Source organism: Phaseolus vulgaris, mitochondrion (genome assembly GCF_000499845.2).
Source record: "Phaseolus vulgaris mitochondrion, complete genome".
Classification (NCBI taxonomy): domain Eukaryota; kingdom Viridiplantae; phylum Streptophyta; class Magnoliopsida; order Fabales; family Fabaceae; genus Phaseolus; species Phaseolus vulgaris.
The window spans coordinates 230,405-249,244 of record NC_045135.1 but is presented as its reverse complement, the minus strand read 5'-3'; the positions used below and the strand labels follow the sequence as shown (position 1 = coordinate 249,244).

General features: G+C 45.4%; 2 non-coding genes across 2 annotated transcripts; one reads left to right on the top strand and one right to left on the bottom strand.

Annotated features, from left to right (window-relative positions):
- The first annotated feature begins 15,430 nt into the window (after nt 1-15,430).
- On the top strand, nt 15,431-15,503 carry trnC-2. Its single transcript has one exon. It is a non-coding gene; the product is annotated as a tRNA-Cys (tRNA).
- Nucleotides 15,504-17,228: 1,725 nt separating this feature from the next.
- On the bottom strand, nt 17,229-17,302 carry trnH. The gene has a single exon. It is a non-coding gene; the product is annotated as a tRNA-His (tRNA).
- Nucleotides 17,303-18,840: the final 1,538 nt, after the last annotated feature.

Here is an 18,840-nt window from a genome sequence, read left to right as displayed (position 1 = left end):
AGAAGCGCCTTCCTCTCATCTTTTTGATAATTCAACATCCAGTTCATAGAGAACTGCCTACTCCCACCTCGACCGAGAAAGAGATCTAAGGCTTCTTATAATAAAGTAAAGCAGGAATAGATGGCCTGCCCCTAGCTCTAAAAAATCTCTATATTTTGCTATCAAAGGAGTGCTTTCATTCCCTGCCACCCGCTTTTCTAATTGGCTGTTCCTTATCGATCGGCATCTAACGAAAAAATCTTTCATGATCCATTCTTCCGGAATTGGATAGAGAATGGGATATTCCACTGGGAGGGAGAGGCGGGGGTGACATCAGAAGTAGGATCGTCGAACGGATAGCAGCATCACATTGAGAATTGACTCGTCGGATTAACCACTTAGACGGAGAGTTCCCCATATTCCATTTCATTGGCAACCGAAATAGATCTAAACAGCGTGCCCGGGGCGAAGGAAGGGCTTCCAAAATGAATTGAAAAGTAAAATCAATGAAAGGCCCAGATGTAGCCTTTGTGTGCGGAGCAAGCCTACACCGGCTGAGATGAATAAAATGTCGACACCGATGAAATGTTTGAAAACATAGACAGCGGAAGAAGTCACTCTCAATCCGATCTAGCAAGAAATGCTATACCGATAAAGTCAAGCGAGAGAGCTCATTAAGAAGGCCATCTTCCATCCGCCTTTTAGTTTGAGATAGGGCGAGGCTCCGAACCACGACGGATCTTGTCTTAGGAAATAGAATGGGACGGGAGGCCTATCTGACCTTTTGTTTGATTCCATTTTCCAACCCTTTCTTTAGAACCAACCTGGAATGCAAACAAGGAAAGGGCTGAAATCTCCATATCTGATCCAGCAAAAAAACCTGACCTTAGCAGTGATAGAGATAGCATAGCTGTAGACAGGGGGAGGGCCCGGATTACCTTTTCTATTAGAATAAGGAAGGGAATCGCTTTAGATTGCTTGCGACAGCTTATCGATGCTCGTTAGCGGTGAAGTCCCTCAAACCAGAAGTTTCAAAAGCTTTTGACTGGGCCTACGAGAGAAATGAACTTGACATACTGATATCGCATACCGAAGGGAAGGCCTAATTGTACCACTCCCCCTGACCTTCCGCCTGAACTGATAGAAGTTGGCTTGAGCTGAGCGTCTCTTACAAAAAAGGTGCCCTAGTCGCCTCGGTGGAATGCATTGAAGAAAGGAATCCACTCTCAACCCTTTCATTTTATTGAATAGAATGGTAAGCCGGTCTTATTCTTTTATACGAGTAAACAACTTCTGCTCTAACTCCTTGAGGAAAGAAAAAGTCTTGCATCTCGCCCAACTCCTACAAAGCCCACCCCCGAAGGAGAAAAGGAAGTTATCAGCACCGATGTTACTAACCTTATGCTTCGCCAATCTTTATATGCCACGGGGAATCGATCGGTTGAATCCGTTGCAAGCCTATCTTCCGAACCCCGCATCAAAGTCTTGTCACCGTGCCCGCTTGGGGTCTGTCTGAGTAAGGAAAGAGCTCGTAGCCACGTGATAGGTCTTGTCTTGTTGATAACCTGGAGACCGGCGAAGACTGCGCTCCAGCTGGTGGTGAAGGAAAGGGGGAAGGAACTATAGAATAGAAGGAGCTGGACATGAACCGTCACGGTCTTTCTGGTGAATCAGTGCTGTTTGCATGGCACTCATAGGCTCTGGGACTGATGACCTTACTCTTCTAGTCTTTTCCAGTAAGCCTTGTTGGATGACTCAGAGCTCTTGTGCTCCCTCTTTTCACCCCTGTCTTCGTAACCGCAGTGAGAGTAGGAGCTCAAGCAGTTGCCGCTGCAAGACTAGCCGCTCTTGAGTCAATAGCAGCTCTTACCGCGCTTGATGGTGAATCAGCCTTGGAATCCGTGTTGAGAAAGCATCCAATTGCTATTACAAAAGCATATCCCTTATCTAATTAGAAGGAACTTCTTTCCGGCGAAGTGACAGCGGGCGGGGAAGGAAAGCAAGGGACTGATTACACTAGTCAGACATGCCCAGAAGAGGATAAGATCAGAAAAGGGCACAATGCCTCTTGAGATTGTTGAATAAGCTATTCATCAATGCTCGAGTCATATTCTAGTAGACAAACTTTCTTCTTATGTCCACCGGGGAAAAGAATACAAAAAGATTGATAGGCCATTCATTCCCTTCTCTCTCTCCGAATCTTGCTCCCTCATTCCCCTCCATTCGGCTATCGATATTTGCGGAGTTGAAGGCTTAGGCTTAGGTCTAGGTCTTCGCACCGTCTTGGAACCTTTTTTCTGAGCTTTTGACAGTTGAGTCTCGGACGCTAACTAAGGAGACTACTGCATCTCGCTCTTATTATTAAAAAAACAATCAAAAAGAAGACAGGTTGCCCTGCCCTGCCCTGTCAGTCTCGAGCTCGAGCTCGAGGTCGTCTTTCTTGTCTCACACCAACCATAGAAAGCCTTCTTTATACAGACAGGAGTTAGATAAGCATGTAGCTTATGGCTTTATCCTATAGATATATATAGAAAAAAGAAACGAGGATCAGTCTTCATCCTTTCGCTTTTCAAAGTGAATGATCCCCTCGCTCTTAACCTTTATGTGACCGCAATAGCAAGGGACAGGAAGCTCCCCCTAGCTCAGTAAGCAAGTGCTACAAACCTTTGAAACTAGAGTAAAGGTACCCAGGGACATAAAATGCTAGGTTGTGAGGAAGTGAATCGGTTCTTACCTGACAGTTCCTAGAATTGGACAAAAAGGTTTTGCACGTGAATCAGAAAAGGAAGAATACGATCTTGTCGCAATTGAATCCGTAACTGCAGCTATTGAGTCTGCTGCGGGAATAAGCGCCTAGAAGAGAGCTTTCACTGGCTTTTTCTTACTATGAGGATGGATGTAGATATAAGTCGTCTCTTGGCCAGGGCATTAGCAGAGCAGCTTCCACTCCTCCCTTCGATAAGCTTCCCTTTTTTGGCACTGGACCTAGTTACCGCTCCATGGGAACATCTATAGATTCCGCTATCGGGAAAGTCAGGCATGGAATCACGCTAAGGTAAGGTTTCTATCTAATCCATCTAGAATAGGATCTACTCTATCTATTTGATTTTCCACTTCTGCCTGGCTGACTTTTTAAAGAAATGGAACCATAGCTAAGACTGATCGATGAGCCTTCTCTCTCCTTGATCTGTCTAGTTCTATTTTGACTAATCCGAATCTGTGGACTGAGTGAGTAGCTAACTAAAATAGAATATTTTAGGATATAGGAGTAGGGCTATTCTTCGCACCGAGAAAATCTTTTGTTAATCTCGTTATCTCCACGGGCGCTGGGTTAAGGGCAGAAGACCTTGGGGAACCGGTACGAAAGGGAGCTAGCTAAGGCAGCAAGCCAAGAAAGGCAGCATAGTAGGCCTTTTAGAATTAGAAAGGAAGCCAACTCTTGTTCGACGTAGGGTAGAGTCACTTATTTCATTCCCTGGGCTTTCCATCCATCCTATGGCTTGAATGCGGGTCTTTGGCTAGAGACGGAGACTTTCCCAGTGAAAGCGCTGGCGTTCAGTTTGGTTGCGTGCTTTCCGATCTCTTTCCCTTCCTTTCTGTGGTAGCATGTTTGCTAGTCTTGTCGGACTAGGAGCTCTACTAGGCTTGACCGTGGTAAATTTACTTATTCTTGCTCAAGTCAAGTGGAATAAGTTTCATTTGGCTCTAGACTACGATTCGATAGAGAACGATTTGGCACATCTTCGATTTCCTGGTATGAAAGTAGTTAGGCTTGGTTTTCTTTGAGTTCAAGATATTCGGCATAAGCCGTCTTTGCTTTTGCTCTTATCGATGTGATCCTTGTCTTTAGCTTGGCACCAGGGCGGCTTGCTTACCTACCTTATGACTTTCGGACTTTCTTATTTTCTGTTAGCACGCATCCAGTGACCGATGAATCTGTTGTCGGAATAAGCGTAAGCGCAGCAAGAGAATTCGCAGCTTTTGTGCCTAAAATCCCGACTTTAAACTGGGTTGGCTTTCAAAGAGAGAGACTATCACTGGATTGCTTGCTCAGTTCCTCAATCCAATTTCCCATTTGACTTCCTGACATTTTCAAGAGCTTGAATAAAAGAAAGGCCTGCTTACCCGCTTCAACTTCAAAGAGGATTTCTCACGGGATTGGTGTAACTGTCTTTCTCCCACTCGATGGATTGCTCCTATTGACCTAGCTGTCTGACTCGCTGTCTAGCCCGCTCTCCCTGACTTTCTTTTTTCTCCCTCCCTAGCTTGAAGGAGGGAGAGGCTAGATGGCAGAAGAGAAGGCAATGCCTCCTCGTTCTTCGTTTTCGATTTGCTTGTCCATTTTTTCATTTTCACGTGAAGGAAGCAAAGCAACCTTAGTCTTAGTCTGCCCTATCTTTTTTTTTCGAATATCCCTGAAGCTTCGAGCCAAGGCAATCCGGAGACCAGTACGGACAGCCCAAGCCCAGAGTTCAGCAGTCAAGTTTGTAGCAACTCCTAATTCTAGCTGCATAACCTCGAAGCCAGACGCCCTATCTTCCTCGATCCCACTCATGTTCGGATTCACTAACCATTCCCTTTCTCTTTTTGCATGTATGATTTCTTGGTCGGTCGCTTCCTTTCGCTTTCATGCGGAAGGCCCCCTACCGGCCAGAAATAAAGAATGGTTTTAGATAGTATAGAGCGTAGCGTTGGCTATGGTGCCATTTGCGAAGAAATGAGTTCGCTTTCTTTATACGCTCTTTCTCCCGTCTCGGACGTGATTCGTATTGGATGCTTGATTCCTTAGCAGAGCTACTTATTTTAGATGCGGAACCAGAGCTAATGGCTCACTTCACTACCTTAAGCCCAAGCTGGGACATTCTCTGAAGCTTAAAGTCTTTCTTTCCTGGGATAAGTGGAACTGTTTACTTATATTTGAACTACTCCGAATTCTTTTCACTCTTTATGACACTAGTTCAGTGGCATCTATCTTGCTCAGTTGTCTTCCTTTGGTCTGTTGATACTATCTTGATCCCTCGGAAAACCGGAACTTGTAAGCAGAGTGATTCCCCAACTAGGACTTGCGGGCGAGCTACCCTTGGTTGAAAGCCCTGGTTGATCATTTTCTTTACTAGCCGTTCCCTCTACCTGTCTACCGAGCTTACTAGTTCCGTTCATTCCCTACTGTAACTGTCAGAGCTCAGTCGACTACCTAGCTAAACACCCTTCGTCCAAGTATTCCACCGGTATCCTCTTGGTCGAGAATGGCTAGTTGCGTGGACTTTCATCTAACATAACGTGTTCTAGCCGAGCATGGGTAATCTCCAATAGCTGGGAGCGGAACCTTCCCCCCGAAACTTGTTGGACTCGAACCAGCACCTCTGCGCAAAAGACAGACCAGATGAACTACCTTTATTCGACTCGTGGCTTGACCCGGTTCGTTGCGCGACCTACATCCGGGGGGGTCCTTCACTTCAATATGGGTGTGATTTTGACCCCGTTCCAACCTAGCTAAAAATCCAAGGGGACGCCCCAATTGTTCCAGATGACTAAGCACATAAGGAACGTGTGATAGGTAGTATAGAGCATAAGGAGCACAAATAGATATTTGCTGAGCACGCGCAAAAAGTAAAGTAAAGGACGATGATCTCTGATTTTGCACCTTCTAACATCTCGAATTGAGAAAGTCTCGTCACGCTCTTTCATTCACGATTTTATGTTCTCGTCGCTTCTTCCCCTCGTTCCTTTTCTCTTGGACATCTAACTTGAAATGCATTCATTCTTTTCGATCTTGTACTCAGGTACACTGAACACCAACCCAATCTCAATGAAGACAGGGAACGCAACTCAACCTTTGAACTCGGGTAGCCTTTTAGCATAGCTTTCATCAGAACTAGGCAACTTTCTTTTCTTCTCTTATGAAATGAAAGATCTCCCCTTGAGAACGCACAGAACAGTTACAAAATCATACCCTTTGGATGTTACGTTACATATCTGATACCCTTTGGTCCCTCACGGAACACTGGCTATATCATCTAGCCCCATGTCAACCAATCCAACTCCTCCTGCCGCTATGCATCCTATTGGGTTGGGACGCTTCGACTTTTTGTTCTGCCAAGGTCTAATCGTTCTGACGTAGTCTAAGTCTTCTAGGGGAATGCCGACTGCCGAAGTTGAAGCTGAAACCAATGATGTTAACCGGCGATGCTGATTCCGAAGCCGTGGCAAAAAATCTTTCCCCTGTAGAAAGAAGTGTCTCCGAACAATCTCTGATGAGCTGACCCTATCTGAGGCTGTCGACTTAACTGCGCCGAATCTGGAGGTTTGCTTTGATCCGAGTCTTCCATGGCCTGATCGTGCTCATATTGATCGGGAGGAAAAAACCTGCCCCAAAGGCTATGCTCCGCAAAAGCGGTGCCCCTTAAATGTGCTCTCATCAGATAGAATGAAAGTTGTTAGAGTATAGGTAAGCCCGGGGAGCTATGGGGGTCGGAGTGGTCTCTCTAGTCATACCAAGTAGCTATATTAGGTTCATTTCCTTCTCGATTCAATCTTTCATTTCGTTTGATTTTAGGTAGAAAGCCTATGTAATGGCAGTCAAATCTCTCTTTTTGAACAGAGCTTTAAGCCTTTAGCACATCAATAGATATTGCAGTAAAATCATCTGATTTGAGCCCACTTCCATACTGATTGGAATAGCCAAAAATGCACCTTTCCCCACTATCACTTTCTATAATTCTTTCTGATACATGCTCCGAGAGGGTTAGCCCCGGCTATCAAGATGAGCTAAACGGTCACACCAGTGTACTATGCCAAAAGGGAATTTGAAAGATCTCGGGATTGCTTCAATGGCAGAAGCCAGAAGAGTGAATTCAGCGATTGCTTTTTGACATGGTAATTGGAATCTTCCCTCAACCAAGGAGGGATGGGTAGGCTCAACTCGATATGGCTAGAAAACCCTTAGGGCCACTTCTCATTATACCTTTGGACACAAGGCTCGCCATCTACGGAGCTTTTTTTGTAGTGCTAGTTCAGAGGCTTGGGGCCCGACCCCTGCGGCTGGATTGAATCCTTTTCGAACTACGAATGACTTGATCCTGTCCAAGCCACTAGGAAGGTACCGGAGGCAAGCTCGATCGAATAGAGCCCCTGTCTCCATTTGTCTTACATAGCAAACGAAGATAAATCGTAAAGCATACAAAAAAAGGGATCCACTAATCCCTGTCATCCCAAGCACCCTATGCCGCCCAACGATAGCCCATCCGGTACCCAGGACGGGTTGGGAAACGCATTCCATTACGGGGGAATGGTCCCGGCTGGTACGTCCGGAGCGTCCAGCTCCAAAAAGAATTGGGAGGAGACCATTTTGGACGCCTTAGAGCAACCCCTAATATCTGACGAGCAGAGACTAACCGGGAAAACTGAATCTGTATTTCGACCTGAAGGATTAGCTCTACTACTAATAGAGCTGAGGCTAAGGAGAAAGCAGAAAGCAGAGCTAGCTAAAGACAAGAGCGAATATCCCTGCTAGCGAACGAAAAAGAGCCAATATCCATCTCTTCAGCGCGAGTTGTTGGTCGGATCGTGGAACTCCCCCCATTATAAATTACCTTTATCCTGGTTGGGGAGGATGTTAGGTAAAGAGTCAGAGCAGCTATGCAAGCACACACATGGGCACTAGTCAACGCCCTTGGTTTGGTAAAGCCCTAAAGGCGGAAGGGGCCCTTGCTTTGTTTGGTTCTTAAATGGTGGGTCGATCAGTCTACTCGCCCATGAGATGGATGCTCCTTTCACAGTATCCTGTGAGTCTCTAATTCAAAGCTAACCGAAGCGTGACTTTCAAGAGCATTCCTAAAACGAACCAGCCGCGAAGAAAAAGAAAAGAAAGGGTCGCAGGTCTTAGAAGCAAGGCTATTGGTTCAACTCTCGGGGTTTAAGCGGAAATTCCCAGCTTTATTCACCTTTTCCGGGGCTTTCGTCAATCACTTTGGAGATGGCGTTGAAGGCTAAACGTAAATGGCAGCACTGGATTACCTATTCTAAGGTCAGTGAGCCGAGGATAAGCTGGATTGGATGGAAGCAATCAATATGAAAGATTTTGAAGGCTATGGAGCCGGGCTAAGCAGCTAGGAGGTTTGTTTGCGGTAAACACGGTTCAGAATCCGATCCGATGAGTAGTCGGGATTCGGTTGGTGTGAAGTTTTCGAAGGATAAGTATCCTAGATCTAATGATGAAGGGCTTTGATTTGACTATTCCGGTGGTCTTTTCTTTTTCTCTCTATGTGTCTCTACCTTAGCGCCGCGCCCCTGTACTGTCTTTCTAGTGAATCTGGTGCTTACTTTACTGGGAATCCTAGGATTTGAATCTTGCATTTTCCCCATAAAATTGGATGAAACCCGAAATCCCCTCGGATAAGTCAATTCAAATCTTGCCACTGTTCTTTTTCCTGGGATTTTTTGCATCAACCCAGGCGACCAAGGTACTACGTGCTCGACCCCCCTGACCTCTGGGGTAGTCAACGTTTTTGCTGCGAACGACTAGCGATTTCATCCGCATACGGCTTGCCCCTGCTTCAGTCTGGTTCAAATGCTTTCCGTGGTTAAGCTTGTCGATAAGCGAGGGCTTAGAATCATCTTATTTTGTGTTGTGCCAACCTTCTGCTAGAAGGAAAGAGTCGTAGTCTTAGGCGCTTTGAAGCCCTAGCCTTTTAGTAATATTCAACCATTTCTGGAAAGATAGCCAGGTCAGGGGAATCAACACCTAGTTCTTTCGTACCCAGGCAGCACGGGATGAGACTTTACAGAAGCAAAGCGCAGCTGGAGCTGAATCTATTATAGGAGGCGTAGTAGGGTAGGCTCTTTGGATAGATGGACTGGCTTAAGCCGATGAACCAGCTTCTACCACTGACGAGCTAATTCGGACTATGCCTAACTAGAGGAAGAAAATAACCTGATCTTGGCTCGGCATCTTTTGAAAGGGAATCCAATATCTGGTAAGAAAGGGCGACTCGAAGCGGAGAAGCAAGAGCTCACTCGACCCATAGGAATAGGGAGGAAGTTTCATTCCAAACTGCTCTTAGTTTGAGCTAGGAGATGGGACAATACGCTGTTAGACCGGGAGTTTCAAACTGACCTTTAGGTTAGGGATCGGAGTTTCAAACTGCTCGACCTTAGGTAAGGTTGGGTAGGGAGGTCTTCCCATTCATGAAAGGGTACTAAGAAGAACTGAGGAAAGGAGCGGAGTTGAAGCTTGAGCGGTACTCCTTCTCTTGAAAACTCACTTCTTAAGGTTCGGAGATGCTCGCCCGTCTACCGGGATAGGAGAAAGAGACGATCTCGACTAGGAGTCAGAGGGAATCTCTAGCGGATCTTTTCTAAGCCAGGAAGATGCCTCTGCTGAAGTAGCAAGTATTGGGGTTTCAAACTGAGATTTGACTTTCTAGTAAAAAGGGTTTACCAGATCGAAAGAATCCTGTAGCAAACGGGATTGATTCCACTTCCTTGCTGTTAAGTACGTCCCTCTTATCTCTTGCCGATTCCTAACTCCAGGAGGAGAGTCGCTCAGCCGACTAAAGCTAAAAGCAGAGTTGGAGCTTGGCAATGCAGTTGATCTTCTTGCAGCTGAGAGAGATGCTGGCATTGAATGAAGCTGATTCCCCGTATTGGACAGAAAGAACCTTCTATAATGAAGAGTAGGATGTGAGGGAAAGCCCTCTAGTCGAGTAAGAGAACTGAAAGTTTCAAGCCAGTCAAGTCCGTTAGTGGGGGAGTTAACCCGGAGATTCGTCAATCAATTCTTTCTTCTGGAAACGACTCAAAAGAGGGCTTGCTTGTAATGGTGGGCAAGGCAGGTATGTCATAAAGAGGAAGCTTTCAAGCGGGGGAGCTGGGCTGTGAAACTCAATCTCCATCATCAAAGACAAGGAAATCAACTTCACTAGATGGTGAGCTACCTGATTCTTTCACCCTACTGGTTAGTCTTGCCCAGGGAACAATGCTTTACGGGGAACCGGGTCTCCATCTATAAGCCTCGGAATAATGGCAGTTAGTTGCTCTCAATGACGAAGTCTCGAAACAGATTCCCAATTCCATCTCTCGAATAAGAGTATCAGCGGGTAAGACTCCTGCCTGGAGTCACTAAAGAGAGAGTTGCTTACTCGCCAGACTACCGGTGCCGGAGAGTTGACAAGATGCCTGACTTGGAGTTAAACCAACCATTATCTAGAGGAGGTGCGGAGAGAACTGACCGATAGGAAGAGATAGAGATAGGTATCGGCAATTCCGTTGCTAGGCTTTCGGGCAATGAAAAAGATCAAGATCAGACTTATTAACAGAACGGACCAATTGACCGATATGGATGGGGAAATCAAGAAGCCAGCACTAGAACGAGTTCAGCCGCTTGACCATCGGGATAGTCTTCGGCTGACGACTTCATTTACGAGGAATTAACGGAAGAAGCGGATCGCAACTCAATTCCTTGTGACATTGAGGTTGAGGAGCGAAAGGGATAGGCTTTGCTTTTGAAAGAAAGCCAACCAACCCGCGATAAGAAGCAGAAGAGGAAGCTACTCTTTAGCAATCTCCTAGCTTGGCATTGAATTCTGCATCAAGCATTCTATTGCAAGTGTTCACGTCTCTATGAATTCTCTCACATTATGCAGATATGAAAACGCAACTCCGAGAACTATATTCAACCTTTGCTTCCAGGAGAGGATAATTGCAGAACTCGTGTTCTTGTGAAGGACTTTGTCCAGGCTACTACTTTGTAAGTGGTCATAGACCAGGACTACTTCTGATCCTTCACAGCACCATCCTTGAAGCTGAACCTAATTCTTGTGCCTTAATCAGCCTTGCAAATTGAGTGATAAAAGGATTTCGAGTACAGTCAATCCCTGCGCGATCAAACCTCTTGATAGCCACCTGAGGGTGAGAGAGAGCTCTAGATTCTTCCCACGGGAACTAGAAGGGCCCTCATGCGTTATCGGCTTTCAGTTCCTCTGTGGGCATGGAGACCTCTTGTAGTGGAAGGTTACCCCAAGAGCTGCTGTTGAGTTTATGCTTTCAGACCTTGAGACCCCCCTATCTAGTCTTCTAACGTTCCCACCTTTCCCTCTCTCGTTGCACTTGCTTTCACTGCATATATGGATTATATAACTTACCAGTAATCTTAAAGAGGTGTAGCAACTGATGCTATCATCCATCCTCCTTCCTTCCCATGGATCAAGCATTCAATTAGGAATTCTCTTCCTATCCACTCTCCTTCTCCTATTGGGATCTTATTCGTCATTCTTCTATTTGTTGTAGATGAGCGCATGTCAGTCTGCTTTTTAAGCATCCTTCGTAGCTCTCTCTTTTCTTCCCACGCATCATATAAGTAAGTAAGCCATATCTAAGGAGCTCTTAAACCCAAGCTAAGTAAACTTAGCTTAGCTCGAATTGGATTTCTTACTCCAGAAAAGACAGACTAATCTTAAATAATGCGCACACGTTAAAATGACCCCGCAGGCTGACTCTTCCAATCCAACTCTATCGAAGGAGAAAAAAAGCTGGGACTACGACTTGCTTAGTGATTGAATGGGGTACGAAAGATTGCTATTCAAAGCATCGTTAAGAGCTTAAGTAATACCTGGGGGCTTATAGGGAGTAGTAAAGATAAGATTACTCTTATCTTTCCTTCTATGGAGCCGGATGTGAGCTTCTCGCCTATGAAGCTCTCTTCTGATGGGTCCGGAAGAGTAGGTACGCTAAGCTACCAAAGTGAACTTCCCACTCACTTCTCCTCAAGAGCCGCTCTAGTCTCGTGGTTATGCGAAAAAAAGACCTGGGCATCTTTTAGGTGCGTAGCGAACGGTAGCGTAAGAGCATTCAAGAGTTCAATTATAAGAAGAGTCGCTTTCCGTTTAGGGTGCTAGCTTCACGATCTCTATATAGATCGCCTCTAGGGTCTCTCATTTTGTTCATGCTGAGAATGGTCTTAAGATTGACGGTTAACATTCGATGTAGGTCCCCGTCGTGGCGCATATTCGCATTCTAGGATGGGTTGAAACGTAAGTGCGAGTTTCCACTATCATCGATATAGTTTCTGTAGCAGTTGCTTATCCCTGGGAACCTATGGGAGTTTCCTTTTGGAGGTAGGATATGTCCCGCCTTCCTTTATGGAGTAAGTTATTGGATTTCCTTCCTAGGTCTGAGTCTCTCTGGCTATCACCTTCGAAGCACAGTACATCACCACTAAGTGGTGTGTAAGTGTGAAGAGAGGCCAAGAGGCGTAATACCCTCAAGGTTGTCCAGCTCGGAAGCGGATAGCCTTGACGGACTTCAGAAAGGGAACGTGGCCAAACCCAGAAAGGCCGTATGGGTAAGGGAGCAAGAAGCGAGATGCGTGCGCACGGGTGAGAAAGAATAAGCCGTATTTCAGCCTAGTGGAAAGAAGACACTCAGTGCTAGCAGGAGTACTCTCTCGGATACGGATCCTTTTTTATAGGTTTGCTGCCCTGCGACACGTGGCAGAAGAGGACTCAAGGACACATGCCAGACCTTGCGTAACTGGATCAAGTCTATACCGGCACCCGACATCAGGATTTCTATTTTCTGGAGCAACCTTTGAGAAGAGGGAGACAAGTGGTTTCAAAGCTAGCCACGTGGCTAAACCATCAGCGTCAACTAAGAATCCTAGTCAAAGAAGACGTATAATTCCCAATCGTATCGCCCCCTAAGACGAACCAAGAAGTGGATTTCAATGACGCGGATCTTTTGGATTGCAACATAAGCAGCACAGGGGATCTAAATTCCTTCTCTCAGGTGAAAGTAGGTACTACAAAGTCTAATTCAACATCAAAGAAGGCCGAGGACGCATTTGTTTCTATGAATTGTCACAACTCCGCTCAACAGGTTAAGCCTGCCTGTCTGGTAGTATCTCTTCGGGATGCCCAGGCGCGGCAGAAATGTCCGGAGCTATGTGGGATAAGGTCGCTTGACTCTGTCTTCCTTGCGGAAAAGCAGGAAGGCAAACCTGATCACGGTCGACTAATGGTAAGTCATTCTAGCTCTGGGTGGGAAAGATGCGGGTTCAAATCCCTCTCGGGATTCAAGATCGGAGTGAGCCTTCAAAGAGCAGTTTCTTCCCTTCAATTAGGTGTGTGCGAGCCTCTTTACCCAAGGTAGAGAAGAAATAGAGATAGGGCCTGTGAGCAAAAAAGGAATTTCATCTGGTCGATAGCTCCTACTTCTTTACTGGCATTACGTCATGATAGGTCTTGAAGAAATCGAGAAGAAAAGATTGATTTAACCTAGCTCGGTAGGCTGTGCTATCTTTCTTGCGTCCTTTCAAGCAGCAATAGCTGTGCTTGTACAGGACTCGAGCAATCTTTTTTCTAATCGCAGCGAAATCAATTTGAAGTGGAACAAAAAAAGATATCGTTATTCCATTCTTTCTATGCTGCGCCACAGCTCCATTAGTTTTGCCGCCTCAAGAGAGATGAGATTCCAGCCCCGAGGTTGCCGAAAAGAAGACTAAAGAGAATCCATCCTTGATTGCCAATGGTCCTAACTAACGACCCTAACTAAAGAAAAAGAGCCTTGAATGCTAGGCAGTTGCCAGTCAGAACAAAAAGAAAAAGAGGGACATCATCGACGCGCGAACGGTTAAGGCAAAGGCAAGAATAGCATATCCGAACAGCTTCCCCAAGTCGTAGGAAGACTCAGGAACTAAACAAAGAGCTAAATACGTAAGCAATCCCAATTCCTGCTTTCCCCGAAAAGGCTATAGTCGCAGACCCACAATCAGCCAAGTTCATTCAGTAGACATCAATACCTTATCTTCTCGCACGGGGAAAGAGATTCCCAGCCCAGAGTGGAGAAACTCATCAAATCCATCTTGACTGTTGAATCTAGCTTACTCCTTTCCTCGAGTGAGGTTTTTTTTTAGTCGCTCCTTAGCTCCTTTCGTTGAGACCTCGTTGCGCTACAGATTCAAAGAGTGGAAATTCCCTTACTGAAAAAGAGGAGATAGAAAGTTCTCAATACTTTCTCCGATACCTTCCCCGAATCGAGTTACCGAGTGAGCAAGAAAAACCAGCTCTTGGGGGAGAAAAGGGCTCCTATCTAACAGGTCTGCTAAGGGGAGCTCATTCCTCTTCGTTAAAGGCGGACTCCTCGACAACTGAGGAAGAAAATAAAGCTTTCGACCTACGCTGACTCCTAAATCCGAAGACTCCTACAAAAAGACTCCATTCCATGGCAGTTTTGGGCAGTGAGCCACTCCTTGATCAAAGACTCAGGGATAAGAAAAGAATACAGGCAAGGAAAGGATGTGAAATTGTTGATGCGGAGAATGCCCTCTTTCTCTTTAAAGGATCAAGAGTTTACCACGTACACAGAATCGAATGCTAGTTCGTACCCAAGGGATTAGAGATTCCTAGATGGGCTTGTTCTTGAATGCGCAGGGATTGGGACTCAGAAGACTGCTGCCATTCCATTCAGGTAATGCAATTGTGAATGTCCGATCAATAGCAATAGTGCTGTGGCACTTCTTAATGACTTTCCTGTTGAGCATAACTTCTGGAGGATTTGATATGGATGTCACTTGCTCTAGAATCATCAGTTTCCTAATCGAATAGGATAGGACCGGTGCAGGCCAACTCGGAATAGAAAGAAAGAGCCCTTGACTTTAGTAGGACGAGGTCTGCCTTTAGCCTTCCTGTTATTAGGAGTGGATTAGTTAGAGTCGGTCCGTTCTCTTGTTTCAGAAGCCGAGTCAAGGGCTCTTGCTGATACTACATCGGATATTATTATTATGCGATGGTTACTTCAAAATATGAATATGGGAGTTTTTCTGGGCCTACTATTTATTATCTTTTGTGACAACAAGAGTGTTATCCAAATAGCACACAATCATGTGTTTCATGAGGCGAACAAAGCATATCGAAATAGCCTAACTCACTTAGGGCACTTCGTTCGCCATCACTTTATACAGGGTTCAATGCCATACATTTCCTCAGAGCTTCAGATCGCGGATCTTCTTACGAAGTCCCACACCACTATGCGATTCCGATACTGAGTATCCAAACTCCAGATGTTATCCCTTGAGGCATCTTGAGTTGTAGGGGGAGGGGGGTGTGAAGCATATTTATTTGTTATATTCTGTATATAGTAAGTAGGTCTTGCTGTATATAGCACTTTCCTTTTATGGATGGAATCGAGAGGGAAGGAAAGAGTCCGGTTTCAGAGGCTTGATCAACTTTGTTCATGGATCATCAACAAATCCCTAAATGCTTCTTTATATTGTCGCCACGGAAAAGGTTCAGGTAGGGAGAACTCTGAGATTAGATTCTCAAGTTTGAGAGAGTTTTTTTTAAAATCCATCTCCACCTATTTGTGCCCTTCCTCCCAAAAGCATTCCGGCATCTGTTATTCCTGGTCTCACCTGTGAAGCAAAGTAGGACAAGGGAGAAAGACATGGAATTGATAGGGAACCGTAGCCAAGTGGCTAAGGCATGAGTCTGCAAGACTTCTATTCGTCGGTTGGAATCCGACCGGTTCCTACAGCGCCGCGCCATTCCACCCATCATTTTTTTACTTAGTGGATAGAACGGGGGCCGGAGCTTGCTCCTTCGTACTAGTGTAGTGGCTTAGCTGCCTTAGTTTCCCATCCTTACCGTATTCCTATTCCTTAGCACAAGCACTAAGTCAGTCTACTACCTGTAGGTCGAGTTCAATTACATCGAACAGTTACCTACTTTGACTCATATCTGAGGTATACCTCAATACAAGACAAGCACAGGAAAGGATATTCAATCAAAACCGGGCTCCCTATTCTCTCTCAATTGCCTATCCTTTATAGACGAGGGGTTCGCTCGCGATTAGCAAGATCGGCTTCGATATAACTTCTAAGGGCTCTGTAGACTGAACTGTACTTTCTCCGGCTAGGAAGCCTTTGGTGTCCATGGATATGGATGTCATTTTACCGATGAAAGCGATTCAAAGCCTTAAAGATGCGCTGTCCTAAGCCTTAAGTGAAGGGAAGGGACATTTCATTTCAATCAACCTATTAGTCAAATGTGAGAATGAGCGGACAGGCCGATCGGATAAGATTCTTTTACTTTATTTATGGAGGGAGCTTACGGACGGGCCAAGCTCTTTCTTCTTTTACGCAGATTGAAAGTCTAGTTTGACAGTCTTCGACAGATCTTTTTTTTCGGGGTCTTCCCTACCCCCTATAAGGTAAGGCAAGTAAACTCGTCCTTGGGAAGTCTAGCTTTGTCCTTCTGAGTCTCGTCCTTTATAGAACTTTCCTAACATTATTTCGTTCGTTATATAGCGATAATCGCCCTTATGAGATGAGGCAAACTAGGTTCTCATTTCCGAAAGAAGAAGAGCATGTTTAGGAGCAGCCCCTGAGTGAAGAGCAAGCAAACTCCGCCCCTATCTGCCGGCTATAGGTCACGAACTATAAGACCAAGGAAAGCAACCTCTCGTTAAACCGCTTTAATGTTGCCTTTTTGGATATCCAAGAGAAGATAAGGCTGGCTTGGGGCTAACCCTTCCTGACAAGGAATTTCATGACGGGCTTACCTTTTCCTAGCCTTTACCAAACGATTAGCGAAATGAAATCGAGGAATCAAGGACGATTCGATGACTCTCTCCAATAGATCTCGATTTGCGGACGATGTCGTTAAAGAGTCGACACCGCTTTGCACAAGAATCGGTTCTTTGTATGGATGGACAGAAGGGCTCAGCCAGACCCGGTTCAATTCGTTTTTTGCGGGAATACCAGGTTCAAGTTCAAGGGAAGATAAAAGAAAGCGTAACTCTTTGCTTGTTGTCCTCTTACTCTTTTAGCCTGCCTTGTGGAGGTCTCTCGGGTGTCTACGGCGGATCCGATCAGTCTCGTGCGTTAAGAAGTCTTTTCCGATCTTCCACTAAGAAAGGTATCGTCACGACAACTAAATTTGCCCGGTAAACTAGTCGGGGCTCCCCATGGTTTAGTAATAGGGAGGGGATAATGTCTCTTCATCCGGGGGTTCATTTCATTCATTATGAACTAAAAAAAAAGTGTAAGGCTGATTAGTGAGGTCTTAAAAACTTCATACAATGAATGATAAGCCATTCCATTTGTGCTTTCAGCAAGTAGGCGACGCGAATCTAATGGTTTCTATGTTTCAATCGGGTACCAATTGCTTGGATGCGTTTGAATCGAGATTCCTTGAATAAAAAATGATTTCTAGGTTTGTCTTGTGTCTCCGTAACAAATGGTCCATTTATTGATGGGCGAACGACGGGGATTGAACCCGCGCGTGGTGGATTCACAATCCACTGCCTTGATCCACTTGGCTACATCCGCCCCTACCCCCAGGTTTTAGTCTCTATCTACGATCAGATTCTTTATGAACCCCCTATGACCGCTATCAAAGAGAAGCTTTTTCCTAGACTATAACTATAGTAGTAGCAAGTCTATTTATTGTTTTTTGGAATTAGGGGAAGCAAAGCTTCAAACAAAGAGGTTGGGCTGTTCACTTCATTGATTTGACTTCACTTTACTTAAGAACTTTACTTAAGATTAAAGATAGGGGCCGGGCGGGCAGTGAAGGCTCGTTTAGTAGAAAGCAAGCTCCGCTTTTTGAAGCGAGCCCCTAGAAAGCCTTTGCACGCTAGCTTGTAGTTTAGGGTTCCAAACCTGCCCTAAACTACAAGCTAGCTTTGAATGAAGCCCCTACTTTATGGATTGTTGGGATATTAGAAGAAGCCCCTTTCTACAAACCTTTCTAGAATATATAGAAGGGAAGCTCGAAGAGCTTTCTTCGCATGCTTGAGCTTTCCCCTTTCTATTAGTAAGGTTGTCAAAAGGTAGGTTTCTTACTAAGTGCTTGTGCTAAGGAGCTTCTTTCTCAAAGTAAAGTTTATCGCTTCTTGCTTTAGAAAGATTGCAGGGGCGCGCGCCCTTCCTTCAGCCGGCTCCGCCCTATCTATTAATCTATTTATTTTATAAAATGGATCTTTAGGGATCTCTCTTGTTCATAGATCTTGAAACCAGATCAAGATCCATTTCTCAATATATCTATCTATCTATCGATAGATAGAAAGATATAGATCTCTATCTGGATCTATCTCCATAGATAAGAAAGAACCAACACTTAAAGGGCGTAACCAACGGAAGGTTCTCACCCTGTCCCCGACATTGTTCTCCGACGATGCCCCCTGGGCGAAAGGGGCCACCATTCTCTTTCTTTCGTTCCGATCAGGACAAGTGGGTTGGTTTCGTCCTTCTATCTACGCAATTCTCTGTCTTCGTTCGTGATCATGTTGGGCGAAAGGTAGTTGTAGAGGAGCGGCTGTGAAACGGCGATTCCCCCCTTTCCATTGAAGTAGGGGGGGCCTCCTTCCCCACCATTCCGGCCTATTATTGAGGGGGATTTTACCTATGCTGAAGGTTGCTTGCTTACCAAGCCACCCACTTGAGAAGCTAGTCGCCAGAAAGAAGCGGCGAGGACGCGAAGCTGTCTACGAAGCTTCCCTCCCCCTGTAGTCGAAGTACTCGGCGCTACTTTGATTCAAAAGGTTCCCGACTTTATCCGGTTTCCGCAACCGTAATCATTTGTCATTCCGATTACTTCATCCATCAACCTTTTTTTCAATAGCGGTACGCTCTAAAGTAAAGGATAAGCTTGCATTCTAGAAGCGGTAGCTTCCCGCCTCCTTCATTTCTACTGCCTCCTTCGGTGATAAAAGTTCCCTTCCCTTTTCTAAAATGCCCGATTGGTCTGCCTCAGCAAATGTACAAAGTGGACCGCTGTTTGGCTGACCCTCTTCTTCCCATTTGGGTTGGGTTGACCCAGAAGTAAAGTCAGAAGGAATGGAACCACTAGTCGTCCGCAGTTCACA